At 47.4% G+C, this 27958-nt stretch overlaps 1 protein-coding gene across 9 annotated transcripts in view; it reads left to right on the top strand.

Annotated features, from left to right (window-relative positions):
• The window catches only part of SENP7 (SUMO specific peptidase 7), a 1759378-nt gene that overhangs the window by 1680188 nt on the left and 51232 nt on the right, over positions 1–27958 (top strand). The window lies entirely within an intron of this gene.

A 27958-nucleotide genomic window follows, 5' to 3' on the forward strand; every position in this document is an offset into this window, starting at 1 on the left:
TGGCATGTCCTACTAAGTCCTCAACTCCGGAGGAATGGGCTGCCTTCAGGGAGCAGATGCTGGCGATTTTCCAATCCCAGGGCACAGTTCCGTCCGCGCTTTCGGAAGTAGCCGGCAAGGAACGGTCTCGATCCGTTGCTCGCATGCCTTCGGGCTCGGGTCCTCGGCGCGACTCATCGGGAACCTTCAAGGTCCCATTCAGACAAGGCTCAGGATGGTCGCAAGAGACGTGCTTCCAGATCTCAGTCCTCGTCCCCAGCGAGACCACAGAAACCTGGCAAGAGCTTGAGGTTGACATCGACTCTGTCGGTGCCGTGTTCGTCGGATATGGACGTCGAAGCTTTGCCTTCGCACCAGCCCTCGCTGCCGTTATCGACGCTGAAGCTGTCAGCGCTCTTGACGCTGAAGCCTTCGGCGCCCTCGACTCCGTCGTGGCTTTTCGGCCATAATTTACTGATGAAGATCCCTGCTACTGTGGATCCTCCAAGGAAGGCTACTTCCAAGTCTGTGAGGCCTGTTAAGGACTCCTGACCCTCTTCTGTCCCGAGGGAGGCCTTTTACATCCCTCTGGATGACATCTATGAGGAGGAGGAGAGGTCAGACTTAGATTTTGACCCTCTTGAGCCTGATGTGGCTCCTGTCTTTTCTGGAGACAGTCAATTGGAAGAGTTGAGGCAATCTCTTTATGATGCTAGTGGCTTGGACACTTCTCCTGAGGTGGAATTTGGCAGGCCTGAGCCTGGGCCCATGCTGAGTCGTCCTAAAGGAGACTGATGGCTAGGGTCATGGAGTATCTTGGCTGGTGCAGTCCACCTGAAGCTTTTGTTCAGGATGACTTAACAAATATTTTGGACCAAGGTCCATCCTCTGACCCAGTGTTACCTTTTCATTTGACGCTGCAGAAAAGGGTGGCTGCTGCTTGGGAGACACCGGAATCCCTTTCGGCAGTTAAGAAATCGTTAACTAAAAAATACTGCCCTTCCGGTAGCGACCCCAGCTACCTTTCCTCTCACCCCACTCCCGAGAGTTTGGTGGTTCAGGCGGTTACGGCCACCTCGAGGCAGGCGGTGTACCCTACCATTCCTCCTGATAGGGACGACAAACGCTTCGGCGGTTGGGCATGTAAGGTGTTTTCTGTGGGGAGTATGGCGTTGAAGTCTGGCAACTCAACCTGTGTCTTAGCAAGATTTCACACACTCTGTGGAATTGTTTTTCTCTAGCGGCTGAGCATATTCCCGAAGGGAAAGAAAGGGATGGGTTCCTTGCTCTCGTGCAGGATGGCAAGGATGCCATGTGTGAATCCTTTCAGTCGGGTTTGGAAAAGGCCAACAGTGTTAGCCGGTCCATGGCTGTGAGCAGATTTGCGTGGTTGCAGAATTCTGGTTTTGCTCCGTATGTGAAAGCCCATCTTTTGAACATGCCCTTTGATGGCGCGCATTTGTTTGGCAGCAAGGCTGACGAGAGCCTTGAGAGATTGCAGACCCTCAAAAGCTGTGGCGAAATCTTTGAGCGCTGCTGTGCGTCAACCTCTGCCTTTTCGTCCTAGGGGACAGCAGTGGAGGGGAGGTTATTTTCATTACTACTCCTCCTTTGGTAGAATGAGAGGAGCGGCCAGTCAAAGGGGTCAGCGTAAAAGTACCTGTGGTGGTCGGTGAAATAGGGGTGCCACGGCCGCTCGGGCAGCTGCCTCTTTGCCAAGCTTATGGTGGTGGTGGCAGCATATTTCAGGCAATGGGGATTGAAGTCTACCCCTACCTGGACAACTGGCTGACCCGTGCGCATTCGCCCAAGCAAGCGATGGATCATCTCGGTCTCACCTGCCACTTCCTCCACAAGCTGGGCTTCTCCCTCAATTTCAAGAAGTCGCATCTGACACCTTCCCAACAGCTCCAGTACATCAGGGCTCTGTTGGACACATCCTTGGGGAAGTGCTTACCTCCCAAGGTGAGGGCTCATCACATTGTGCAGATGGTGGACAAGTTTCAAAATTGGCAAGTGTCTCCCGGCTTTCGAATTCTTAAGGTTTGCTCGGCCTCATGGTATCCTGCATCCTGCATTTTTCTGGTGCCAGAGGACAGACTGAGGATGAGATCCCTGTAATGGGTCTTCAAGATGCAGTGGTCACAATTCTTGGGCAAGATGTCGGATCCCGTTCAGATTCCACTCTCGGTCTCATAGGATCTGCTTTGGTGGACCAACGAGGGGGAACCTGATGAAGGGGAAGCTGTTTTGGCAACCATGGCCGGTGGTGACAGTTGTAACAGACACTTTCCTCACAGGATGAGGAGCTCATGCCCAAGATTTGACCACCAGCGGCCGTTGGTCTCCGTCAGAGTCCAAACTCCACATAAACCTGTTAGAGCTGAGGGCCATCAGGCTGGTCCTGAAGGCTTTCTGCCGTCTGTGCGGGGGAAGAGTGTCCTGATCACGACCGACAATACAGTAGATATGCATTACCTCAACAAAAAAGGGGGTTAGGGTCACTCCCGTTGTGCAGAGAGGCGATGCAGCTCTGGTTCTGGGCAATCCAGTAGGGAATATCACTCTCTGCAGTTCATCTGGCCGGAGAGGAGAATGCAGCGGCAGACGCTCTGAGCAGGCAGAGCACAGTCTCTCACGAATGGGAGTTGGCTCAGGAAGTCCTTTTGGAGATCTTCCCCCTTTGGGGAACCCCACAAGTGAATCTCTTTGCGACCAGTGCCAACCGGAAATGCGAGAGATTCTGCTCCAGGGAATTTCCTCCGAGCGGAGCCTTAGGCGACGCCTTCGTCATGGATTGGTCATTCCCACTTCTGTACGCGTTTCCGCTGGTCCCCGTCATTCCTCAAGTGTTAAGGAGGTTGCGGAGTTTCGGATCCCACATGATCCTCATTTCTCCGGATTGGGCCAGGAGAGCATGGTACCCGGACCTTCTAGAAATGTCCATCTGCCCTCCACGCCGTCTTCCCTACCAAGAGGATCTACCCTCTCTCTCACTCTCTCTCTCTCTCTCTCTCTCTTTCTTGCGCGTGTGAGTGGGGGGGTGGCTGGAGATGGGGGTCGGTTCTCCATCCAGAGGATTTGGACCTCCCGGATGACGCAATGGAGGTGTTGCTTTCGGCCAGGCGGCCAGCAACAAAATACCTGAACCATTGCCATTGGCGTACGTTTTGTGACTGGTGCAGAGGACAAAATGTTGCTTCTTTTCAGTGTGCCATTCCCATGCTTCCTTCTTTCTTGCTTTCTTTGGCCCACAGGGGCCTTCAAGTAGGTACCATTAAGGGTTACCTGGCTGCGCTGTCTATCTTCAAGCGCATGTCTGAAGAATGTTCTCATTTTAAGATTCCTCTGATTTCCCATTTTCTTAAAGGACTCACTAATGTGTTCCCGCTGTCCCCGTTCAACGTGCCGGTTTGGGATTTGCATTTGGTCTTGAAATTCCTGATGGGTGCTCCATTTGAACCTTTGCACTCTTGTCCTTTGAGACAGTTGTCTTGCAAGGCGGTTTTCTTGGTTGCGGTTACTTCCGCTCGCAGAGTGAGTGAATTGCAGGCCCTTACATCTAAGCCGCCCTTTACTGTGTTGCACAAGGATATGGTTGTACTGAGGGTACATCCTTCCTTTCTACCAAAGGTAGTATCTGAATTTCATTGAAGCCAGAAAGTGGTTCTTCCGTCTTTCTATCCTCCTCCTCATCCTGGTAAGGAAGAGGAGCGACTCCATAGGTTGAACCTTAGGAGAGCTCTGAACTTTTATATTTCTAGGATGTCCAGGGTCAGAGTGGACGATCAACTCTTTGTGGGGTATGCTGGACACCGATTGGGCCAGGCTGTTACCAAAAAGACCTTGTACAGGTGGATTACCCTCACCATTACGGAATGTTACCGATTGGCGGGCAAGGATCCTCATGAAGGGTTGCATGATCATTCCACTAGGGGCGTGGCTACTTCCACAGCCCTGCAGCGGGGAGTTCCTATTGGGAGTATTTGGGACGCAGCCACATGGGCTTCAATGCACACCTGTGTCAAACATTACTCCCTGGATATGCTCCGTGGTCAAGATATGACCTTTGGTAAGACGGTTCTTTATTCTGCCATCTGATTGGGTATGCTAAATTCTTTTCCCTCCTTTTCCCTCCTCCATTTTCTGGTACTGCTTTGGGAGTCTGTCAAAGATGTGGAATACGTTGGAGGACACAATCCATTCGAAGAACAAGTTACTACCAACTGGTAATGTTCTTTCGACTGGATGTTTCGCCATTGTATTCCACATCGCCCTCCCAGCCTGCTCCTCTGGAGAATTTCCTATGCTATTGCAGCTTACGTTCCCTCAAGGCTATGTGCAGTCAAGCAGGCATTGGATATGTGCATCTCGCACGTGATGGAGGAAAAAACATGAACTGAGGCTACAGTGCCGTGCGTCCTATTTATAACATCCGGTGACGTCTCCCTCGACAGAGGCCTTCGAGGGACATCGACTCAACGCAGGACGCTCTCTGCCGAAAAAGTTTGTGAAGTACACAGCTGTGAATATTGCATGTTAAAGATGTGGAATACATTGGAGGAACATCTAGTCGAAAGAAAGTTACCAGTTGGTAAGTAACTTGTTCTTCTAAATACAAATTTTAAAACATGTTGCTTCGAGTAATATGGCATTGCACATGGTAAGCAGTGTCCCCAATTCAAATGAAACCCTGGAGGGGTTAGTTGTCATTGGGAACTGAAGCATGGCAAGCATCGCTCACAATGAAAAGTAATCGCTGCTTGGCATGCAAGCATGCCTTGCAGCGTTTACTCACTTTGCACGGCAGAGTGCAAAGATGCAGGGCAAAAGATGGCATACACACGTGTATCCCGCCTTGCACCCAGCTGTGCAAATGAACACAATCTGGTGGTGCAGAGCCGATTACGTTCCAGTGCAATCGTAACTGATCTCCGCCGTCAAATTACTAATTTATTGAAAGAGGTCCTAAGTGATCATTTATCTGTTTCACTTGGAACTAGCCCTTAATCACCAATGGTGTCTAGATGACCGTTTCTCTATTTTTATTGACTTTATTCTTTAATAGTCATGAGGGTCCACACCTTTCTTGTTTCCAAAAAGAATGTATTCATAATTTCTTTCTTTACAAATCTTCTTTAATCTTTTTCTAAACATAGTGACATGGAAATGACAACCAATGATATACATGTAAGCAGGATTACATTTTTATTCACATCTTATGCCTTAATCCATGCAGCATATCGTTTTTTACTAATTCATAGCAAAATGGAACCATGCGTTTCTATCTAAGAACTTTAAAATGCTGTGTTCCGGCCCCTATTGAGCTAACAGACTAGTTGCCCCATGTGTGATGGCCTTCATCAGGACAAACACATATATTCTCTTCCAACATTAATTGACTCCCATATGTCTTGAGTCTACAGAAAAAACATTACTGTTTCAGTATTTGTTTTGCATGTACCCACAATACTACTCATGAATTCTCCTGATCTTCAAATCATAATTTACCTTCTACTCTGTCCACTTTATTCAGGATCATTAATCCTCACTTGCGAGATGTTAATGTCATTAACACCTATAGGGATATAAGGCACCAATCACACTCTGGCCCCTTGTTTTACCATTTTTGATGGTGGCTCCATTTGAGCCCATGCATTCATTCATGCCCTATCAGGCTGCTTACCATGAAAACGGCTTCTCTGGTGGCAATCAAGTCAACAAGATGTGTAAGTGAGCTTCAGGCTCCATCTTGCAAGCTACCTTTTCTACGGTTTTCAAGGAGAAGGGTTCGCTCAAGGTACATCCTAAATTTCTGCCAAAAGTGGTTCCTGAATTTCATGTGTCCCCGTGTCCCAGAGCAATGATTTGCCAGTTTATTAATCCTCCTCTGCATCCCTTAAGGATGAGGAGATGCTACACAGTTTTGACCCTTAAACAGCGCTCCATGTTTTACGTGGCTAGAACAGTGGAATTTAGGAGTGATGACCAACTCTTTCTGGTTTTCTCTCTGTCCAGGAAGTTTCTGGCTGTGTCCAAACTGACACTCTCTCACTGGATAATTGCATCATAGAGTGTTTTCAGAGAGCAGGTAAAGATCATTACTAGGCATTAGAGTACATTGCAGGTACGGTGTTAGTACGTCTCTGCATTTTGTGCTCTGTGCACTGTTGTGCTCATATTCTTTACAGCTAGTCCGTAGCTGTTTTACTTATTCTTAATTTGCTTTTACTTTTCATTTCCTTTTACGGTCCTGGATTCCCAGGTCGCAGCGTTTGACTGGGCGCTCATTTCATCACTCCCAGCATTACTGATTTCATTATTTGTATTCTTCTCGCTCTGTACTTCATTTTATTTATTGTGGTTTTCCTTGTAAGCCGTGATTGCGGCGGAAGGTTGCCTGGCCTTCGCATTGCCCCGGGGTTAATTCAGGTGGACTGTCTTTCTTTTCTTTCTTCCACGCATGCACTGGGCAGCAGTCTTTCCTTAGTGCCTGCTATCCTGAGCCTTGGGGGATTGGCCTCTGCGATAACATGTGTAAATATAGTTACTCTGCATCTAGGAGGCGCAGCGGGCTCGTGCCAAAGTTAAGCCCGCCTGTACCGTCCGTTGCACGGCCGCACAGGAGGCACCGTTCCTTGGGTACTTCAAGCGTACGGTAATGCAGTAACTTACTATCGCAATCAGTTACTTGAGTTGGCACCCCCTACCACTGTGCTGCACCAGGGCTGCACATTGCAAGGTAAAGTACTCCACTTCCTCTCTCCTCCCCTTGCTTCACTTAATTGTTTACTTTTTAACGCCCGCTCGCTGGTGGCACATTGTGCTCATTATTACAATCTCTTAAATGACTTCGGTCTCGAGGCCTACTCCCCAGGCCAACACAGTTTTTCGGCATGGCTGGCACTCAATTCCACAAGCCGACATTGTTGCCCAGATCTGTGCCAGACATTCTGGGCCCTTCACTGTGGATCTGAAGTCACTATCTGAAACCTTGGTAGTGGTAGCTGACTGCCTAACTCCTCTCAAGAGGTCCAGGCTGTCTGCACATCCTTCTCAATGGTGGTTCCCTGATCAGCTTCAGGCACTCCAAGCGCAGACAGCTAGAGCGTAAATGGAGGCTTCCCTATTGCCCAACAGCTAAACTTGCGCTATCCCAGGTTGTCTTGCAGCACCATCAAGCTATTATTAGTGCCAAACAAACTCACTATGCCTCTCTCATTGAGACATCTGTTAATCATCCCAAAGAGTTGTTTAAAATTGTTTGTAGCCTTTCCACCACTTTTCACCGGACCCAGTCCCTTCTTCGCAGGCTCTCTGTGATTCTCTGTCGCAATTCTTCATGGCTAAAGTCAGGATTATCCAGTCTAACGTTGCCTCCACTCATACTATTTTTCCTGCTTGTCCTCTGCCTGCTGTTGAGCCCTTACCCACCTCCTCTTGGTCTGTATTTCCCACTTTCTCTGCTTCTGATATTGCTGCTGCCGTTACCAAACTCAAATCCTCTTCTCCTCATGATCCTTTCCTTCTTAGTATAATTAAGGACATTCTGCCTCACTGTATCCATTTGTTGACGGAAGCGGTCAACATCTCATTCTCCTCTGGGGTGATCCCTGCTTCCCTTAAACTTGCAACAGTTATCCCGCTGCTGAAAACTTCCTCTCTTGACCCGTTAGTCCCTGATAACTTCCGTCCGATTTCTCTCCTTCCTTTTCCCATGAAGTTTCTTAAATCCCATTGTCTACCCTCTGCTCACTACCTTTCATGAGGAATCCTCCTTCTTTCACTCTCCACAGTCTGATTTCTGTCCAGTGCGTGGAACCAAGAGTGTTCTGTTCTCAGTCATGGACGATCTAGCTCTGACTCATGACAAGGGCGGCATTAGTGCCCTGCGTTTGCTTGACCGTTCAGCCGCCTTCGATACCATTGATCATGCAGTCCTGCTTGATCGCCTGACGGGGGCCAGCCTCTCAGGTACCGTCCTAGCTTAGTTCTCTTCTTTTCTCTCAGACCACTGCCAAACTCTCTCCCTTCCCCCTTTCCTCTCCCTAACAGCGACCTCACTTGTGGTATCCCCGCCATCTCCCCGGTCTTATTTAACACCTGTGTTCAACCTCTGACCAAACTTATCTTCTCCCACGGCTTCCTTTGCTATTTCTATGCTGACGACACGCAAATCCTGGTACGCCTTGACCTCTCCATTCCTGAATCGGCGACCAGGTTTTGTGCTTGTCTGGAAGCAGTGGGGAAATGGATGCGCAACAACTGGCTCAAGTTGAATGGCGAAAAGACAGGTGTTGGTGGTGGGCCCTCCCCTGCCACCTTCTTTCTGGATGGCTGACTTCTGGCCTGCTTCCTTGGGCCCCTTCCCCTCACCGGTTTTGATTGTTAAAGATCTAGGTGTTGGTGAGAAAAACAGGTATGCCAGAGCTCTGGGGATTCGTCCGATTCCCAAGGGCCCATTAACGCTTTCCCCAGAATAAACGGAGGACTCGGCCAACGGCAAGTTAGAACTGTTGTTTTATTACTACAAACTGACAGAGACCATAGAGGACAATCGCGATTCTCCAGTACTTTAATTTTCGCAAAGCGTGTTTCACAGTTTTGATGCCACATGGTGTCATCACCTGGGCCCGCCCACAAAATCCTATCCCTGTTTCTAGTTGGGTGCTTGGAGTAGTATGACCAATAGATCACCTGTAGGTGTCTTAGCCGATTGGCATTCTCTTGTCAGGTGGCTAGTCTACCTCTTCCCCATGAGACTATCTATTACATTGTTGCAGACTTACCATTGGCCCTTGAGCTTTTGCTGTCCACCCCCGGGTGTCTGTCTCCTAATTGGTTGCAACTGGTCTCCCCAGGCCTTTAAGGTGATGTGATGTGATGTGACTATGTGCCCCAAATGTATCTGCTAGTAAACCACCTTTGCCTATGAGAGTGCGCGCCACGTAACACTTGGTTCACTTCTCGTCTGGGTTGCTAAGAACGGCTCGTCTTCCCACCACGGGTGAATGCCCGTTGTCTGGTTCAGCCGCATCACATGGTTGTGGACCATAAATTTGAGCCCTTTGTGTCTGCTTTTATGAGGATTTATTCTATTTTCCTGCAGCTAGCCCCGTGTCGTCCGTAGCTTGGAATGTGCTTGCTTATCTCCGACTTCCCACCTTGTGCAGCCTGAGCCTGCTTCCCTTGTCTGGTCTCCTGTGGCTTGAGGCCCTTTGTAATTTCCCTTACACTTATAATGCGATTTCTCTATGCTTCTACTGTGCTGTGTTTCCTATAGATTAGTCGTACGTGGTCCTGTCAGGCTCCACATATATTCCTGTAATCCCCTAGGGTTAGTTGCCATAAGCATCTGCAAGCTTGCTCAGGATCCCTTGTTGCCTTGCGTTTAGCGTTACTGCATTTGTCTAATGAGAAAAATAATAAAAGCTTTGACAGTATGTATATGTATCTGTCCTCTATCTACAGAACTGTGTAAGTATGTTCTTTGTGTATGAGAGTGAGTGTTGGGGTAAACTGTGCATGGTTGCAAGTGTTCTTCGTGGATAACGCTGCTACATCGTGGTGTCTTTACTGACATCAGCACAGTGGCTTCTCGGTACTTAATCGATGCAGTCCATTATGGTGTTTGAACCCACGATCACTGTCGCGTCACCTGTATCCTTGAGGACATGCACTGGATAAGGTTGGAATGGATGCCTGAGGGAATACCTCTCTGCAAACGTGCCAGTCAGTGGTGCACTTGGGGGTTGTCCATAGAATGAGTGACTTCGGTCATCCTTAACTCTTCAGGCCGTCCTGTTCATGGGGGTGAGGAGGGTCATTCCTGGGACCCTCTCTTCATAGGGGTGAAATTTACCATGTCTTTTTCCATGGAGCTCCAGGTGAGTACAGTTTGTCAGCAGGGCTACTTTCAGCTGAAACGTTTTCATCAGGTGTTTTCCTACATTCCTGCACACCTTTGTGCCCCTGTAGGAGCTGAATATCTTTTGGCTAAATTCCAACCATATGTCCCAGGCCAGGCTCTGCGCTCCACTGATGGCTGTCTTCTCACTCTTCCCTTGGTCAAATATAGTCGAATTGGGTGTTCTTTCTCAGTGGTTGTGGCGGGTCTTTGGAACTTCCTCCCGTTATTCTCCCTTAGAGTCACAGCTGCCCATCGAGCCTTTCGCAAAGCCCTGAAAACCCTTCTTTTTTAAAACTGTTCTCTGTCCTGCAAGAAGCACCAACATGCCTTCGGGCAGACGTTGCGCTTAGTAAATGTCCCACAATATAATACATTACACCAGGGGTGTGGTGGCATAATCCGCATTGCATAGCAGTGTGCCGGTTAAGGAAATATGTTGATCAGCGACGTGGTCGTCGCTCCACACGTTCACCAATCATTAATGCTTAGATGTGGCACGTGGTTCAGATGCTCCATTCGGCAGAATGGTGTTGCAGAGCTTCCTGGTCTGAGGGCTTTCATCCCGCCTCTGCACTCTGTACTGCTTTGGGAGACTCTCTGATGAGGAATATGCGGCAGAATGCAATCCATTGAAGAAGAAATTACTTACCAGTAATGTTCTTTCTATGGATTCTTCTCTCGCAGATGCCTCATCATCCTCCCATCCGGCCCTGCTATGAAAGTGTTCTGCTGTCTAGATCTTATCCTGTTCTAATGAGATGAGGATATGGCAATTAGGTGCTGGGCACAGTTTGATGCCTCATTGTATAAGTACCTTCAGCCAGTTGCTTCCGGTATGGTTCTGTTCCTCACAAAAACAAAGAAATTGTTGATTGTCTTCAAACCAAATCCTCCCCGGCTGCTAAGCTCAGGGGAAAAAAGGCGAGGAACCGATGTATGGGGGCATAGTGATGTAATATATATACGGCCGACATCACGTCCGTAGACGAGTGGCACAGTCAAATCGAGAGGATTCGACGGTCCATGTTAATTCGTATTACTCCCCCTGTTGGAAATGTTTCTGAGCAGCTGAAGCTGGAAGGATTTCTTTATCATGAGGAATTTGCAGGAGAAGAATCCATAGAGACAACATTACTGGTAGGTAATTTCTCAATCTTCCTCGTGGTAGGTGCAAGGCTATATATGCGTCCGATGCAAGACTGGTTAATGCAACAATGGTCACAGGCAGAAGGCAGTTGGGATGATCTCGTGGTTTTTATGTAAACACTGGTGCTGGCTCTTCAATAGTGGATAAAAGAAAACTTGTTACAGGGAGATGTTTTTGTTAATCCATCAGCACACCTTACAACAGACGCATCACTCTCAGGTTAGGGAGCCCATTGTCTGCTCAAACAATGCAGGGGATGTAGTCACGCAAACTTGCCATGAAACATATCAACACTCTAGAGTTGCTATTCTTAGAGGCGCTACAAGCTTTCCGGCATCAGTTAATAAGGAAGAATATGCTAATCATTACAGACAGTACAACAGACATGTTTTACATCAACAAACAAGGCAGCACTCACTGCCTCAATCTGTCCACACTAGCACAGAAGATCTGGCCCAGGAGCCTCAAAAGAGGAATACATCTCCAATCCCAACATGTTCCAGGGGAACACAACTGTCTAGCAGACATGCTAAGCAGAATCACATATCAGCCCACCGAACACAAGTGGATGTTATATTCAGACATTCTGAGCAACATTTTTACATGCTGAGGGCAACCAGACGCAAAATGCCTAAATTACATCTCCAGATTCAAACAGAAGGAATCCAAGGGGAATGCACTGTGGATCAGTTGATCAGGGATATTTGCTTGCGCTTTTCCTCCAACCCCACTATTAAACAGAGTAATCCACAAGATGCACCTGGAGAAGTTAACACTGATCCTAATAGCTGCAATGTGGGGCTCGTCAGACGTGGTTTTCCCACCACCTCAAAATGTCCATTTGCCCACCAATGGAACTAACACGTCCTTACAATGTGTTGAAACAGAATCAGGGGTTTACCATACTTGGCTCCTGAAGTCATAGCGTTTGGTCACCTTAATGTGCCTGTATGATGCGGGTAAATTCTAAAAGAAGTCTGTAAACCCAACACTATGCACTGCTATTTTAAGAAAAGGAAAAGGTTTGTACTATGGTGTAAACAATCACATTTCAATCCTATTTTACTGTTTATCGCATATAATGCACTACTTATTACACTTATTAAACTCTGGTCTTGTTTTTAATTAATTAAAAGTCCATCTATCTGCTTCTACCACTTCATAGAGTAAAGTCTCTTGGTGGAGACTCTGTCATCAAAGCCTTCATGGAAGGAGTCAAGCAACATTATACTCTGATTGGAAACCCACCCCTGGTTTGGCATTTAAATACTGTCCTAATCAAGCTCATGGGCACCCCTTTTGAGCCAATGCATAAAGCAAACCTCAAATATCTCACTTACAAGGTCGCTTTTCTCAAAACTATTACATCTATTTGGAGAGTAAGTGAGCTTCAGGCATTGTCCGTGACAGAACTCTTTGTCAAAATACACAAAAGCAAGGTGATCTTAAGAACACACTCACGATTCTCACTCAAATACATTTCCAAGTGTCATGTAAACTAGTCAATTGAACTGCCAGCTTTCTTTCAAAATCCACAAAATACAGAACAGAGAGCACTCCACACAATGGAGGTTTCGAAGGGTAGTCATGTACTTCCCTATTAAAACTAAACCACTCAGAAAGACAGAACAATTCTTTGTTTCCTTACCAGCCGGGAGAGAAGGGGATTGTGCCTAAAAGGCAACTATCTATAGATGGATTGTACGATGCATCCAGCACTGTTACACACAGTTAAACAAAACACTATAATTTACGCCTAAAGGACGCTCCATGCGTGGTACAGGTGCTACTTTAGCATCCACTGCTAATGTGCTACTAGAAGCAATATGCAAGGCTGCCATATGGAGTTCAGTACACACGTTCACACAACATTGTGCTGACACACAGGCCAGAAATGACTCACAGATGGGACAAGCAGTGCTAAAACATTTGTTTGTCTCTGTTCCTTCTATCATCCCACCACCTTCTTCTGGTACTGCTTGCTAGTCTTTGCAAAGCATTTGATTCTAAGCAGATCCACAAGCCTCAGAAGACCAACATTACATACCTGTAATCGTCTTCTGATGCTTGTTTCTGCTTAGATTCACATGCACCTATCAAACCTCCCCTCGTTGGCAGTAAGGGCACCATAGACAACATGTTTATTTAAGTTTTTTTCAAACAATTCTTCACATTGACACTTCACTATGCACTCCACGCAGGCCAGGTCAGAAAAATAACAATCTGAGGACCTCAACGCATGAGAGGTCATGGGTACAGTACATGTCATTGTAGGGATAGTATTAAAGGAACGCCCAGTCACAAGGTCCCTTTTCACAATCGAATATTCACTGAAAAAAGTTTAGTTTAGTTAACATTCCCAAATCGTCCGCAACACAACTCGTGAAATATAGCGTATTTGGGACATCATGACTGGCTTAACTCTGCACGTTCCCGTTTATGTCCCCCATAATGCCATGTCTCCCATAATGCCATTTTGTATGTCATTGTAAATCACTTCTCTTAGATGTTCATGGGCATTGCAACAGGGCTTTACAACATGGGCCTTACTCCTCACAAATTCCTTTGTTAAAGCCCTCTCTGATCCGGTTTCACCTCATAAGTCCTGACACTATCACATGTGTGAACACACACATTTTAAAAAGCTTTTTATTTATAATTAATCACTTATCGGGAGTATAAATACATATTGCTACATTGGTCACAGGGTTCATAAACCAGACCAAGGTTTGACATCTGGACCTAAGGAGAACTAACAGGTATAACATAAAATGGCCCAAAATAACAAGCATGGTGAAAGGTTTGAACCAATTCCAGGCTTGGGTTCCAGCAATGCCTGAAATGTCCCAGCATTCGGGTTATGGAAGAATTGTTTGTCTTTATACTGCTATTACGAGAGGGTCTTCTTTAATCAGAATTTGTGTTTTTTCACCCCCTTCTGGTTTCACTCACCCTTTCACTCCCTCTTTCTTAGCCTAGGGCTTGAGGGTCACCAGCACCCTTCTTTTCACTTCATGTGTCTTGCCATTCAGATTTTTCACATCCTCTTGCTTAAGCTCCTGGTTTGTTCTTTAGTTCTGATGTATTGTCATAAGCATATTTTTGGTATGGTTGACGAGCTTAGACTGTTTGTGTTCATTTGAAGAACATGTATGTCCTTTTCGATCACAAATTACTTATAATAATAGTTTCTTATGTTGTGCTTCATGCCGCCCCCAGCCTCTACCCGCAGTACCGGTACTGGGTACTAAACCTATACTGCTCAGAGTAGTCTTGTTTACACAACCAGAGTATTGCCCCTGAGCTATATAGTAGCAGATTTACAGATGGCATAGGCATTCCCACACAGTGCTTGTACACTACCACAAAGATGAGAAAAAGTAGTGAACCATTTTATAAGGGTGTGACAAGAGTTGGGCAAAGACCAGGGACAAAATATAAAACAGGTGACTTACAAATGTAATACTAACCCAGGGCAGTAAACTAAAGAGGAGTACTGTACAATTATACAAAATTACAATATTATGCCGCACAGGCAGAAATGAGAATGAGGGAATGGTTATGGGGTGCTCCTTCTTGGGCCAGTAGGAGAAGTTTAAACCATGCTTTGGTAAGGTCTACGTGCGGGATGGTTTTGATTATGAGGGGCCGTGAGTTCCAAATGAGTGTGGCGGGTAGGCAGAAGGAACGGAAGCGAGAGTGTGTACAATGGGTTTGCAACAGTGAGGATGGATACAGAGTTGGAGAGGAGGGAAAGAGATGGTGCGTAGGCGGGTAGAGTCGCTCCCATGTCTTTATAAGGACACCCTAATTAACGACATGCATTTTAAACTACACCTGAATAACAAAACACTTTTTTTAAAAAAAACAAATTATTTGGAGGCGGTCCCCTCCCAAACCCCCCATTTATACAACCTTTTTACCCTCCCCCCAACTACCCTGACAACTTTTTTTCAAATAAACATTGTTGGTGAATGAGCACAAATGGAACGAAAACAGTTCATGTTCGTATACACATATTAAGAGATTAATTATCCACATTTTCTATCCCCCCCTAACAGTAACTTAACTAAATTCTACCCCAACCTCCCCCCTTACTTCTACCGCCGAACACCCTCCATTCTAGCTTGGCCCATGGACAGCCATCACATTGGAGCCTACTTTGCAGGTTCCTTCCTGCATTTGCCCCACCTTTAGATTCGAAAGCATGTCGTAAAGGAGATCCGGTGGTTGTGAATATTTGGGTTGAAGAACTGGGTGAAGTGCTTGATCAGGGTTGCTGGCTAAGATGCTGTGGTAATGTGCGAATGGTGAGCATGGACTGGGGCCTAAGAGCATCACAAACCAAACTCCTCTTCAGAATTTATTGGACTCCGGAACGCATGTTCAAGAGACACCTTTTGGAGAACGAGCTATGTTGGAAGTGCAAGCAAGCAGGTGGAACTCAGTTATTTGATCTGGTTCTGTTGAAAAACTAAAACATTCTGGGAGGGGGTTTGTGAAAGACTGGGCTTGGTCCTGAGTTGTACCGTTCCAATGACTGCCACACTTTTGGTGCTCGGAGATGTATCTCTGTTACATGATATACAATTCAGTAAAAAAAAATGGCTCCTCTGTGCTTGATGATTGCTAAAAAATAAATTATTTTGAGGTCCTGGAAATAGTCTGCCTCTTTCTGCATTGACGATTGGGTGGAAGAGTTGCTGACCGTATCCACCTATGGGAGAGCAATTTAGAAACACGCCGGAGATGCTGATAAGTTTTAGACGCGTGGGGGAGCTTCCTTAATGTCTATGGTTAATATGTCCAATAGAAGGTATATACCGACCTGTTCTGTCAGAATTCATGTTGTTTGCAAGATGCAGCGAATAGATCTTTATAACCGAATAGGCCATTCATTTAAAAAAATGGTCATGTTTAGAGATATTATAGGATTATTACTTGGATCATACAGTGTATCTTATGTATCATTAATAATACTTTTTTTTTTCTCTTCCTCTCTTCTTTTTCTTCTTTCTTTGCTTCATTGTTAAGTACATTTTAGCAAGTTCATATTTAGTTACCAAGTTTTTTGTTCATCTGTAATCCTGTTCTTATTATTCGAATTTACTGTTGTCATGCAACATCTGTTTATGATATATAAAATAAAAAATGGACTTTCGGTAAATTCAAGTCTTTCTTCTGCATTCACTGGTAACTTCTATTAATTATCTCTCTCTCTGGGGCCTAAGTTGGGGTCTTTGTCTCTTTTCCCTTCCCTCTGTCACCATCTCCGGTCGCCTCTCCCCTTCATTTTCCTTTCTGTTCTTGCATCCTGCATTGAGCTCATAACTCCCCCTTGTGCTCCTCCATAAGCTCTGAACCTTCAATTCTGGCATCTAAGTGCGGTCTCTCTGGGTCGTACTCCCTAAGGAAGGCTGCCCACCCCATTTCCCTTGACGGGGCCTGTTTGTGCAATTGTCCGGTCAGATGTTCCATTCTATACATGTCTAGGGCCTTAGGGGCCCATTGTCTTTCACTGGGCAGTTCCCCCCTCTTCCATCCACCTGCCAGGCAAGCCCTAGCTGCCAGCAGCAAATAGTGTGGCATATGTGGGAAATTAACCGAGTCCCCCTCTATCTCCACCCCAAACAAAACAAGAAGAGGGTCTAGCTGCCTGTCAATCCCATCTAGGCTCCTTATCCATCCCAGGACCTCCTTCCAATATTTCTCTACCTTCTCACATGCCCACAACATGTGCCAATAGTCTGCTGAGTGCCCACATTTCCTCCAACAGTGGGGGTCCACTTCCGGTTACATCTATATCTTTTGGTGCCACCCTAGGTTCCCCTCCGGGTCTCCCAGATTGGATACCCATCTTTCTGCTCTCTGCGCCCGGAGCCTTGTGGCCAGTAATGCGTCTGCCTTGTCCCCTTTTTCATAATATTTCTGTTGAGATACCTCAACTTCCACATGGTCTCTCCCATCTGCAGGGCTTTGAACTCTGCCATTTTCGTAATCAGCTCCTCCCTCGCCTCGTCTATGTTCCCCTCTGTAGCATGCATCCTTTCTTCCCCCTCCACTATCTCTTTCCTCAACCTCCCGTCCCTCAGATTCCTTTCCCTTTTGCGCCTCTCCCCCTCTCTAATCAGCAGCCCTCTTCAGGTTGATTTCCCAGCATCCCAGACCACTTCTGTGCGTACCTCCCCGGTGTCATTTTCTTCAAAATATTCAGTGATTGCCTTGGCCAGTTGATCTGCAAAGAGGGGATCCCTCCAAAGCGTTTCATTACAGCGCCAGCCACTATCCGGCCTATACAGCCCTTCATTATCCAAGGTCATAAGTACCATTTCATGGTCGGTCCACCCCGCCGGCCTAATTTTGCAGCTCATCACCCTTGTCCCCTGTTTAGAAGTAGGTAGTCAATCCTTGTGTATGTTTTGTGCAGGGCTGAGAAAAAGGTGTATCTTTCCTCCTGTGGGTGCTGCCACCTCCACACATCAACCAGGCCACGTGTCTCTATTGCCCGCCATTAGTTGCCCCAGTTTCTCCTCTCTTCTCTCCCTCATGCCCACCCGCCCTTCTTCCCCAGGTTTCGTTCGCCCAGGAGTTAAAGTACCCCCCTATGATGTACAGGTCAGCCTCCAACTCCTATATTGCAATGAACGCATTGTGTATAAATTGCGCTTGCCCCTGGCTGGGTTCATATATTGTTGCCAGCAGCACTCTTGCCCCTTCAATGGTGCCTTGCAGTATCAACAACCTTCCATCCAGCAGGTTGATGGCTACACACTCCTGTAGTTTACAATGTTTGTGTAACACAATGCCAACCCCACCCCTCTTGAGTTCCCTGATGCACAGTGGACTTGTCCTATCCCTGCTCCTCTTAATGCCCGCTCTTCCCCTTTTATTAATCGCGTCTCCTGTAAAAGGAAGCGACCAGAGACCTCTTAGTCAGGGGGTTTAGGTCTTTTACATTCAGCGTCCCCACAGCCAGAACCCTATTGACTTCACCTCTCCCCATTGTGAATGCACCACCTTGCCCACCTGTTCCTCGTTTGCTTAAACTTGTGACTCTACCTTTTCCTTCTTTCCCTCGTCTTGGGGGCCACTTCGATGTCCTCTACCCCAAGGCCATACCAATAACAAAAACCCCTTAAAAACTCATAACTGTTTGTAACTTTATATTAAGTTCAGTAAGAGTCGTTGCGATGCCCTCTCTCCCACTGAGGGCCACTTTGGAGCAGAGATATTCACTCCCTCCAGCAATCCATTTTCATACCTGTACTCTCCACTCGGTGTTGCGATTGTCACTGCAGCCATCACACTGTTTTTTTCTGTAGAGTTCTCCGGAGGCTGCTCTGGCACTTTAGCTGCCTTGTGTGGCGATGGATCGTTCAACTGCATGTATTTCCTGCCCGTTTGTCCTCTCCTCCTCCTCTGTGGGCCAGATGCTGAGCCTGGTATTTCCCTGCTCATACTCGGTCCTTCGAGGCCCCTTGATTCCATCTCGGTGTCAGCTGTGAGGTGACATAGGGCCTGTGCAGCCTCTTCTGCAGAGGTTATGCATGTCATGATGCCTACCTCCAAGGAGCCGGGTCCGACCCAGCAACCCCAGAGGCAGGCATCATTCCCCCCAGGGAAGTGCCAGTGGGCCCAAGCTGGGGCCCTTTGGACACAGTCCTGGAACCTGGCTCATGTTAGACCCCTGCCCTGGCGCCTTAGGCGCCAGGCTCATAAAGCTAGACATGTGTTCAAGTGTTTTAATGTGCACTTACCTGATGCAGACCATGCTGCTACATCCAGGCCCTCTTGAGGCCTGAATGGAACTACTTTACCTGTGGGACTACTTTCCCCCTGGGTGTGGTCGGGGAAGGATACATACCTGATCGGTGGAAGGATACATACCTGGAACTTCTTCCAAAGCTATTTAAACCACGCCCGATCAGCAACTCACGCTTCGCGTTGTTCTGCTCCTCGCAGCTGGACGCTCACCGTGTCAGCTCCTGCATCTGGACTTCAGCCATGCCTGTCAGCATCCTGGGTCGCCTGCAAAGGGAGATAAGAGAGAATTGGAGAGAAAGAAGACCTTACCAGCTAAAGCTGCATCACAGAGACATCACACCGACGATCCTGAAAGGGAAGACATCATTTTAAAAGCATTTCGCTTCGATCGCTGCAGCGCTGCATTTCACTCACCTTTCCTGGGCGCCTCCATCTTCAGCAGCGATCATCTGGATCCGCACCCACTTCTCAGAGCCTAGAGAGAAAAAGACAAGAAGACAAGGTGAGAGAAGGAAGGGAATAGGAAAGGCTCAGTTTCTGTTTAAGACTTACCCGTTGGGTCATTCCCATTTCATTTTGGGTCCTGCCGCTTCCTGGTATTCCCGACCCCGACCCCCATGGGGAAAAAAGACAAAGACAGTGAATGAGCGAATGCAAAGACATTACCGGAATGCTCATCCAGAATTTACCTGTCATTTACTGGAACTGCACGTTTCACTTCGGGTCGGCGCCATATCTCCGGCATTCCGAACCCCGGCCCCTAAGGGGAAAAAGACATAAGCATTAGCGCTTGCTGCAATAAGACAATGAACATTATTATTAAGCTTCAACTTTTGAACTTGCAACAGAACTCTTACAGCGCCTCACCTGAATAGTCAAGCTTATTTTGAACTCCCATCAAACCTCAATCCAGTGAAGTAACTGGGTTTCAACGCGCCCCTGCATCAGAAGCAGGATGGAGAACTCATCCTTCCGGACCCTAAGGTGAGACTTCACAGGGAATCGTGGAAGGGTATCGTGGAGGGTTGGAAGGGAGTGGGAGGCTTGAGCATTATTCCGTCAGTAGGTAATACTCCCTTTTCACGCACAGGGGAATATTCCTGCGAGCCAGAAAAGCCAGAGTAGAGGGGCCTTCCTGTCTATCTTCAGAGTCCTGCGCTTCACCATTGAAGAAGCATCAGCACTCGAAGCCAGACCTGTGCCTCCGTGGGAATCAGGTGAGCGTGACAATACAGTACTCCACTGCCTCTAACTCGAATTGCAACGAGAACGGGTATACCCACTGGTATCTGATGCCCTTCTCTTTCAGCGACTTTGTGAGGGGCCTGGAGAGCGTAAGGTTGGATAGGTCCTGATAAATCGTCACCTTGGAACCTTCAAAGTCCAGTTCCCTTCGTTGCTTCACCCTGTTCAATACCTCTGTTTTGTCTTTGTAGCTCAGGAACTTTGCTACTATGGAGCAGGGACCACTCCCATATGGTGTACCTCCTCTGTGTGCTCTTTTAAGTTGCACCTGTTTGCCTCTAATAGGTGGTGCACTAAAGCCTGTACTTTCTCCTCCACTTACCTCCGGGTTTCTCATGCTGTTTCCTTCAAGCCTAGTATCCTTATGTTCCGTCTATCTCTGTTTTCTAAGTCATCCATTTTCAACATTACTTCTTCTTCTCGAAGTTCTAGTTCTGTCAGTCTGGCATCAAGCCTGATTTCGACCAGGTCTGTGTTCAATTGGTTGTGCTCTATGCCCTCTGCTTTGCTCTCTACAGTTGTCCTGCTAGTTAGGTCGGTCAGCGAGGCCTGTACATCTCCCCTGAGGGCTTTAATTTCCGCCAGTATATGACCCGAGTCCTCCTTCGTTGAGAACATGTCCATATCCGTCATCATTTTCAACTCTGATGCCTTCCTTGTTGTCCCTCCCGATTTTCCTTGTTGCAGCGTCGCACCATCCATCCTTGTCTCATCGCTGTTCTAGGTGTCCCTCCTGCTCTTCTGGTTCTTCTCCCCCCCCCCCTAACTCTTGTCCAAACGTCTTCCTTCCTTTTTCTGTTGGTCCTGCTTCCGCTGTGGACTCGTGCTCCTCCTGTTCTCCCCACAGGCTCCCTTTCCCGTGCTCCTCCACTCCACTCCACACCACTTATGTTATTCCTTTAGTCCCCCCTCGATGGCTTCACCGTCTTCCACTGTTCCAGTGGTGCTATGCCCCTCGCGCTTCACCTCCCTCTTCTGCAGGCTGCACTGGGCGGTTTCCCCCTACTCGGCTGGCCTCTCCTCCCTCATGGATAGGACTCCTCTGATTTCTGCGCTTCTCTGAGGGGTCTGCTTCTTGCCTGCTGGGCACTCCGCGCTTCTCCGGGGGGGGTCTGCTCTCGCCTTCCCCACTTGTCCACTCCCTCGCCTGGTGTGCGGCCGTGGCTCGGGTCTTCCTCTTTCCCTGGCTGCTGCACCCCCCGGTTCTCCTCACGGTACTCCTCTCTGTGGTGCCCTGCTCTGATATTCTCCTCCGGCCTCCTTCTTAAGTTTCTGTGCCTATGGCCCTAGCCTGTGCTCCCTCAGTTCTTCGTTGGGGGGTTCAGTCCCGTTCCTCACCGCCTCTCCTCCCGCTGGCCTCACAGGTTGACACGCTGCAGTACTACGCAGTACTGTCCATGTTGGGCTGTAGGCTTGGTCCTCTCTTTGTCTGCCTGTGGGCTGTGCCTTTGCCTCCCGCCATTATTTGTTTCTTGTGGCTCGGTCCCTCTCCTTCACTTGCTGTAGTTCACGTTCCGCATGTCACCACTGACTTCCATGTGCCAGTTTATTTGTATTATCTTGGTGGAAGTGCACAATCTCCTCTTCTTTGCGGGAGGAAGCTGGAGCTGTACGCTTATGCAGCCATCTTCTCCCGCGCCCCCTAGCGGTCTCCCATCCGACCCCTTACCCCAGCCCCATATATACTTTTACAAAATAAATTGACTTTTTGTTGTTATTCAAGTGTCGTTTAAAATGTGTGTTGTTATTTTCTTTTTGTTATAAACACTGCATACCGTAGAGTCAGCTAGCTACTGGTTAGGAAGATTGTTGATAGCTTTGTAAACTAGAAGGCATTTGAAATGATGACAGCTGTGCATGTAGAGCCATCCAGCATCGGGTTTGTAGGTAGGGAAGGGTCTGGGTACGTTGTAGAGTGTAGTATCTAAATCGTAGCGATGCCAAACCTTGATAATCTAATGACTTTAAGTTCTAAGTATATACAAAGGGTTAAGGTAAACGTGGGTGCAGAGGAGCTAACACAACCCTGACACGGAAAGATTTTGAACACTCCTGTCCCCTATAAATCTTGTTGCTGAATATTTTGTCAAAATTTAGTAAACTGTCAAAACACTTACAATAATGGAGGAGAGGAATCGACACTCTCCCCCGAACCACAGAAGCCGAATGAATTCGACCCTCCCACCGTGGTTGGCACAGGTGCCTGAAGTAGTACACAGGACACCACGTGGCAGCCAATGGGAGGAAGAGGAGTTAGGGAGAGGTTGTGGATGGGGTGGGGAAAATTAGGAAAACCGGGAAAAGAGTTAGGGCAAACCTAAGTTGGATAGGTGAGGGGGAACCACCGGGGAAAAACCCTGCCTATCTGATACCTGTTCCTGATACCTGAACACTCTGTAACACAGACCAACACACAACTTAATACATGTGAATATAACTCAAGAACAAACACAGAGGGCAAGCGGTATGAACACAAGACAAGGGGAAATTCCCCATGAATGAAGTACAACACACATGGCCCATAGGGCAAGCTTTCAGCAATACATAAATACGTAGATTCATGTCTCTAGAGTTTTAAACAGGCAAGCGAATGGGCTTCGAATCACCCGAGAACCAGAACCTGTAATCTTGTAAACACGAGTTCATAGCACTCGTCATAGAAATCCTGCCAACATAACCATTTCGAGAGTTCCTCAAAGCTTATTAACAAAATGAACTGTAGTAACCAACTCTGGCCATAAGAGATTGCCAGGCCAAAAGTCCAATGCAGGAGAACGTACTTATTTAACAGAGCCCCCATCCCGCAATGTCACCAGCACTTATCTGAGCTCCCAGGGCCCCGTGGGACTCCTCTGAGTGAAGGTAACATGCCGTAATCAGCCGCCGGTCTGCCTGCTCCGAACGATGCAAGCGAACACCAGCGGCATCAGCTGTCAGATGGGCAGAGATTCGCTGCGGCTTCCATGTTCAGACGGGCAGAGCTTTGCCGTCCATAACTTCTTCAGCGCCCCGCCGTCCTGCTCCTCACACCAACCACACCCAGGAATTAATAAGCCACACCTGATTCACGTGCCGTTGCACCTTTATGCTGCTCGCAATCACTGCAGCTGGCAACGCGCACGTGACCATACGCCCGTGTCCTGAACTACAACCTCCCATGGCCTGCTGGGAATTGTAGTCTTGCCTCCATAAGTGCCGTAGGAGTTTTAGGAGGCAAAACTTGTTACTCCAGTGCGCTTCCAGCCCTTATTCCTCACATAAACAATTTGTTAAGAAAAAGTAATCGTCACATTCTATGTGATAGACATTTTCAAAGGCCAGTAATTACAGTAGTCAATGATCTTTTGCCCGAGTCTTCTTTTGTATACATAAATTAGCAGCACAATGCGTTTCGGGATGAAAACTTCCTTCATCAGGTGCAGTTCAAAAGGTCTACAATGTAATAAATATAACAAGCAAACTGTCAATTAGAAATAACTCAAAGTTAGTGCATTGTATATACAAAGTACAAACATATGGTAATAAGTTCAATTTATCGCATTAGATGCTATCTACAACCGTATTAGAATCCAAAGTAAGTATTCACAATATTGTTATTGCTGACTACATTAAGAGTATTGGTGGATCAAATTACATTGGCGAAAAGGTCATAAAAGATTTATTAAACACCCAGTGTATTATTTATGTGACTAATGAAGAAAGCAGTGATGTGCATATGAAGACATGCAAGGGTAGTGTGTGTCCAAGAGGGATCAAGAAACTATTATGTACACCCTGTGTACAAGTGTTGAGAATAGAGTAAAGTAAAATACAATTGTTTGTACCTGGAACATTAACTGTGAATATCACAGAAAATGTGGTAATAGTCAATGGCACCTCATAAGGATCACAGCTAAGAGACCAAAAAAGTGTAAAGGAGCTAACTTGAAATAAAGTGGAAGAGTCTAATAGAATGAGAGCAGATAGGAGTCAGAAAGACTAAGAAATAAGGTACTCAAAGATTACCTTACAAATAGAAGATTCTTCTGAATTCTGGCGGGAATCAAAAAAATGAAAATACAGTCCATAAGGGAAATGCCAATTATAGATCACAGAAAAAGAGCTGAATATGTGTAGAGTGCAGGTAAGAGAGGTGACATTTTTTTATAGAGGGAGAAATGAGTAAAGTGGGAAGCCAATGAGTTGGCATAAGCAGTAGACCAGTTCGCTGAGCATGAGGGTGGATAGTAGACATTTTCATGAGGGTGGAGAGTAGGAAATTGATGAATTCTACAATTGTTTAGAAGGTTAATAGGAGCAGCAGAAGTGGTTATAGTGATAAATTGTTGCGGTCACTATCATAGAGCATCCCAAGTTGCAGGCCTTGGGAAAGGCGATAGGGAGATAAGGAGGGGGATGGTTTTGGAAGCTAGGAGGAAAAGTATTTCCATTGAATAAGAGTTCAGCGTGAGGCAGCAGTGAGCCATTCAGTGACTGAGTCAGCTGGCAATCAATTCCTAGATGGCTGTGATGAAGGAGGGAAAGGAGAAAAAGCTTTGAGCGTTGTCAGCAAAGAGGTAGTAATGAAAACCAAAGGGCAAGATAAGCCTGTCTAGGGAAGTGGTATTAAGAATGAAGAGCAGATGTCTAAGAACTGATCTGTGGAAACGCAGACTTGGAGTGTGGTGGGATCAGAGGTTTCCACGTACCAGGAGATTTTAAAGGAATAACCTTCCTGCTAGTAGCAATCCAGGCTAGAGCAGATTTTCTAAACTGAAGGTACTGGGTAATGAGTAAGAGAGCGGAATGGTTGGTGCCGAAAACAGCAGAGAGGTCCACGGATATGAGTTTATGTGAGAATTGTTGAGTGGTGAGCATCAGAGAGAAAATTGGAAACCTGGTTGAGTGCAATACCGTGGATTGCTTACTATGAAAGCCAGATTAAAGTGGATTCCAAAGGCTATCATCCTCAAAGTATTTAGTGATCCAGTTGAAGACCTCTAGCTTAAGCACCTTATTCTATTGGGGTTTAGTAGGAGGGTTTGGCAGTGTCCAATGCAGAGGAGAAATGGCAGCAAGTGAATTTTCATAGGCTTGGAGCACAGTGGGAGCCACTGTGCATGTATGTGTTGAGGGTTTGGATCTTGTAGGTAATCCAGAGTTGAGGACGAGGACCAGAAGGTGGAAATTTGCACACAGGATAGTGTTGGTGAAAGGAAGTCCTTGCTCTTCCATTAACCATGCCTTTTCTGGCTTTTACTATGCATTTATGAGAAGGGGGAAGAGACAGGAGGGAGAGGGTCTTCACATCCTCAAGGTAAATAACTAGAGATTGATGAATGAATTTCCTCTTGGTTATTTAAGAGGGGAGAGGAGGAGTAGAGGGTGCATGGTCATTAAAGTGAACAATAGAGTAATAAGTGGTAGAGGGGGTCAAGTAATGCGTCAGATGAAAGAACAAAATAGAGTTAAAGACAATGGGCCTCCTTACAAGTGCCCCGGTCCGGAATTAACGCTGCCGGTATAACCATACCGGCACCGTCTCCGCGTCCGCCCAATCATGACCCACGGCCCCGGAAATAGCACCTCCCCCAACCACCACCGTGGAGTTAAGGGTCCCGTAAAGCCCACCTGCAAGGAAACCCCTCCGTTACCGGCAATACGAAACACTGCGAGCATCACAACTAGCGCGGACACGGAAACACCGCCAGAAAAATGGCGTTAAAACCGTGATCACGGTGGCGGTACCGCCACCAACGCGAACATGACGTTAAACAGTGCCTGCTGAACTGAATCAGGGCACAGGTGCACCAAATCAGCCCAGCTGGACCCAGCAGCACACTGGGAGCCTACAAAAGGGCCACACCCAGCCCAACACAACACAAAACCATGCAGGCAGCAGCTCTAGTTGCACTTGGACTGGGCCTACTCAACCAACAGGCAGCACTGCACATGATGGCAGTAATGGTGCAGCGGAGGAGGCGCAGGCGCCAACCAGCCAACCCTGCACCTATGGCAAACCCCATTGTCCAGCCGGCACAACCCCGCAGGTAGCCTGCAATACCACGCATCAGGGCCTCACCCTGGAACCTTAACCCAGGACAGATCCACACACTATACCGGCTGGACCGTCCAACAATCCTGTACATCACTGCCATGATTGAGGACAACATCAGCAGCCACATAGACACCCCCACCGCCATCCCCCCCCCCCTCCTGAAGGTTGTGTCTGTGCTGCATTTCCTTGGCACTGGCACCTATCAACACAAGGTCGGTGAGCTGCACGGCATATCACAACCCTGTTTTTCTAAAATCCTGGTACAGGTACTGGATGCCCTGTTGCGCCATGTGTCGGAACACATAGCCCTACCCCGTACCCTCCCCGAGGTCATTGCCACCAAGTTGGCCTTCCTTGCCATGGCAGGCATGCCAAATTGCACAGGTGCAGTTGACTGCACCCACATTGAGCTGACAGTACCATGTGCAATTGAGATGGTGTTCCGCAATAGGAAACAGTATCACTCGTTGAATGTACAGATGGTATGTGATGCCACGCTACTGATACCACACTGCTGCGCACATTTCCCAGGCTCAACCCATGACTCAATGGTACTGCGGAATTCCACGTTGCCACGGTACATGGAACGCTATGCTGGACAAAACACATGGCTATTAGGTGACTACAGCTGACAATGATCCGACCCTGTTAAAGTGGTGTGTGTCTCTCCACGCCAATGAGGAATGTGAGTGTGCCGCTGTGACCGCACACGCATCACCCCCCCTGCCATCAACCAAATAGACAGCGGATTCCAAACATCACAAAGGAAGACATGACGGGTCAACACAGTGTGCCCGTACACACCCTGCCACATGACACAGCCGATACTCTCACTGTCCCATGCGCCTTGTGCCACTGCAAACACCCACCTACAAATGGAACACTGCCCTCCCAATGCACATGATGCCTGTAAATGAGACGTCCTGCATTAACTACTTAATTACAGTGGAGTGACTCTGCCATGTGTGCACATCACTGCACTATTCCATACTCTCAATCAAATGTCACCCGCAGGGCAGAGTACACATGCGCGTAAATGTGTAGGTCAATATCCATTTGGCTACATCCACTGTGATGGCCGATAAACACTTCCAACCACTGCATGGCACACATGCATGAATGAACACTGATACAAAATAGCACAGCATCAGATGAAGACATGATGCAACAAACACTGACATGTCTCCCCATCTACATCCCATGTAGGTGATGCTGGATATGCACTCACGCCATGGATGATGACACCTGTACGGAGACTAAGGAACAGGCATGAAGAGGCGTACAATAGGGCACATGTCCGCATACGTGGAATGTTTGAGAGGACATTCGGACTGCTGAAGGCCCGGTTCCGCTGTTTGAGCAGATCTGGCGGATCACTGATGTACAGCCCAGTGAAGACTGGTAAAATCACGCTCTTATGTGCCATGATGCACAATCTCTTCCTGCGCAGGAACATCCCAATGCCCCGAGCAGCAGTTGAAGAAGATGGAGATGGGGATGGGGATGGGATGACACCACCTCCCCCTGGGGGTCCACTTGATGGCCAAAGAGCACGGGATGAACTGATTCGCATTTACTTTTGAGACACGGCACATTCACAGCAATGCATGGACATGGTGATGACAATAAATGATTTGTTGTACTGCAAATGAAATGATAGATGTCCACACATGTATGGTTTGATTTCAAATGATGATATATTGATGAATTAACAACAGGGAAGGAGGTGTAATGGTTAGGGAAGCTGAACACCCGTGCCCACCCACCACCCAAACGTACCCACCCCCACCCAGGCCCCAATGTTCAAACACCCAAAACAACCTCCCCCACCACCCAAACGTACCCACCCCCACCCAGACCCCAATGTTCAAACACC

The sequence above is a fragment of the Ambystoma mexicanum genome, chromosome 7p (genome assembly GCF_040938575.1).
Source record: "Ambystoma mexicanum isolate Mex_15411 chromosome 7p, UKY_AmexF1_1, whole genome shotgun sequence".
In the NCBI taxonomy this organism is placed as follows: domain Eukaryota; kingdom Metazoa; phylum Chordata; class Amphibia; order Caudata; family Ambystomatidae; genus Ambystoma; species Ambystoma mexicanum.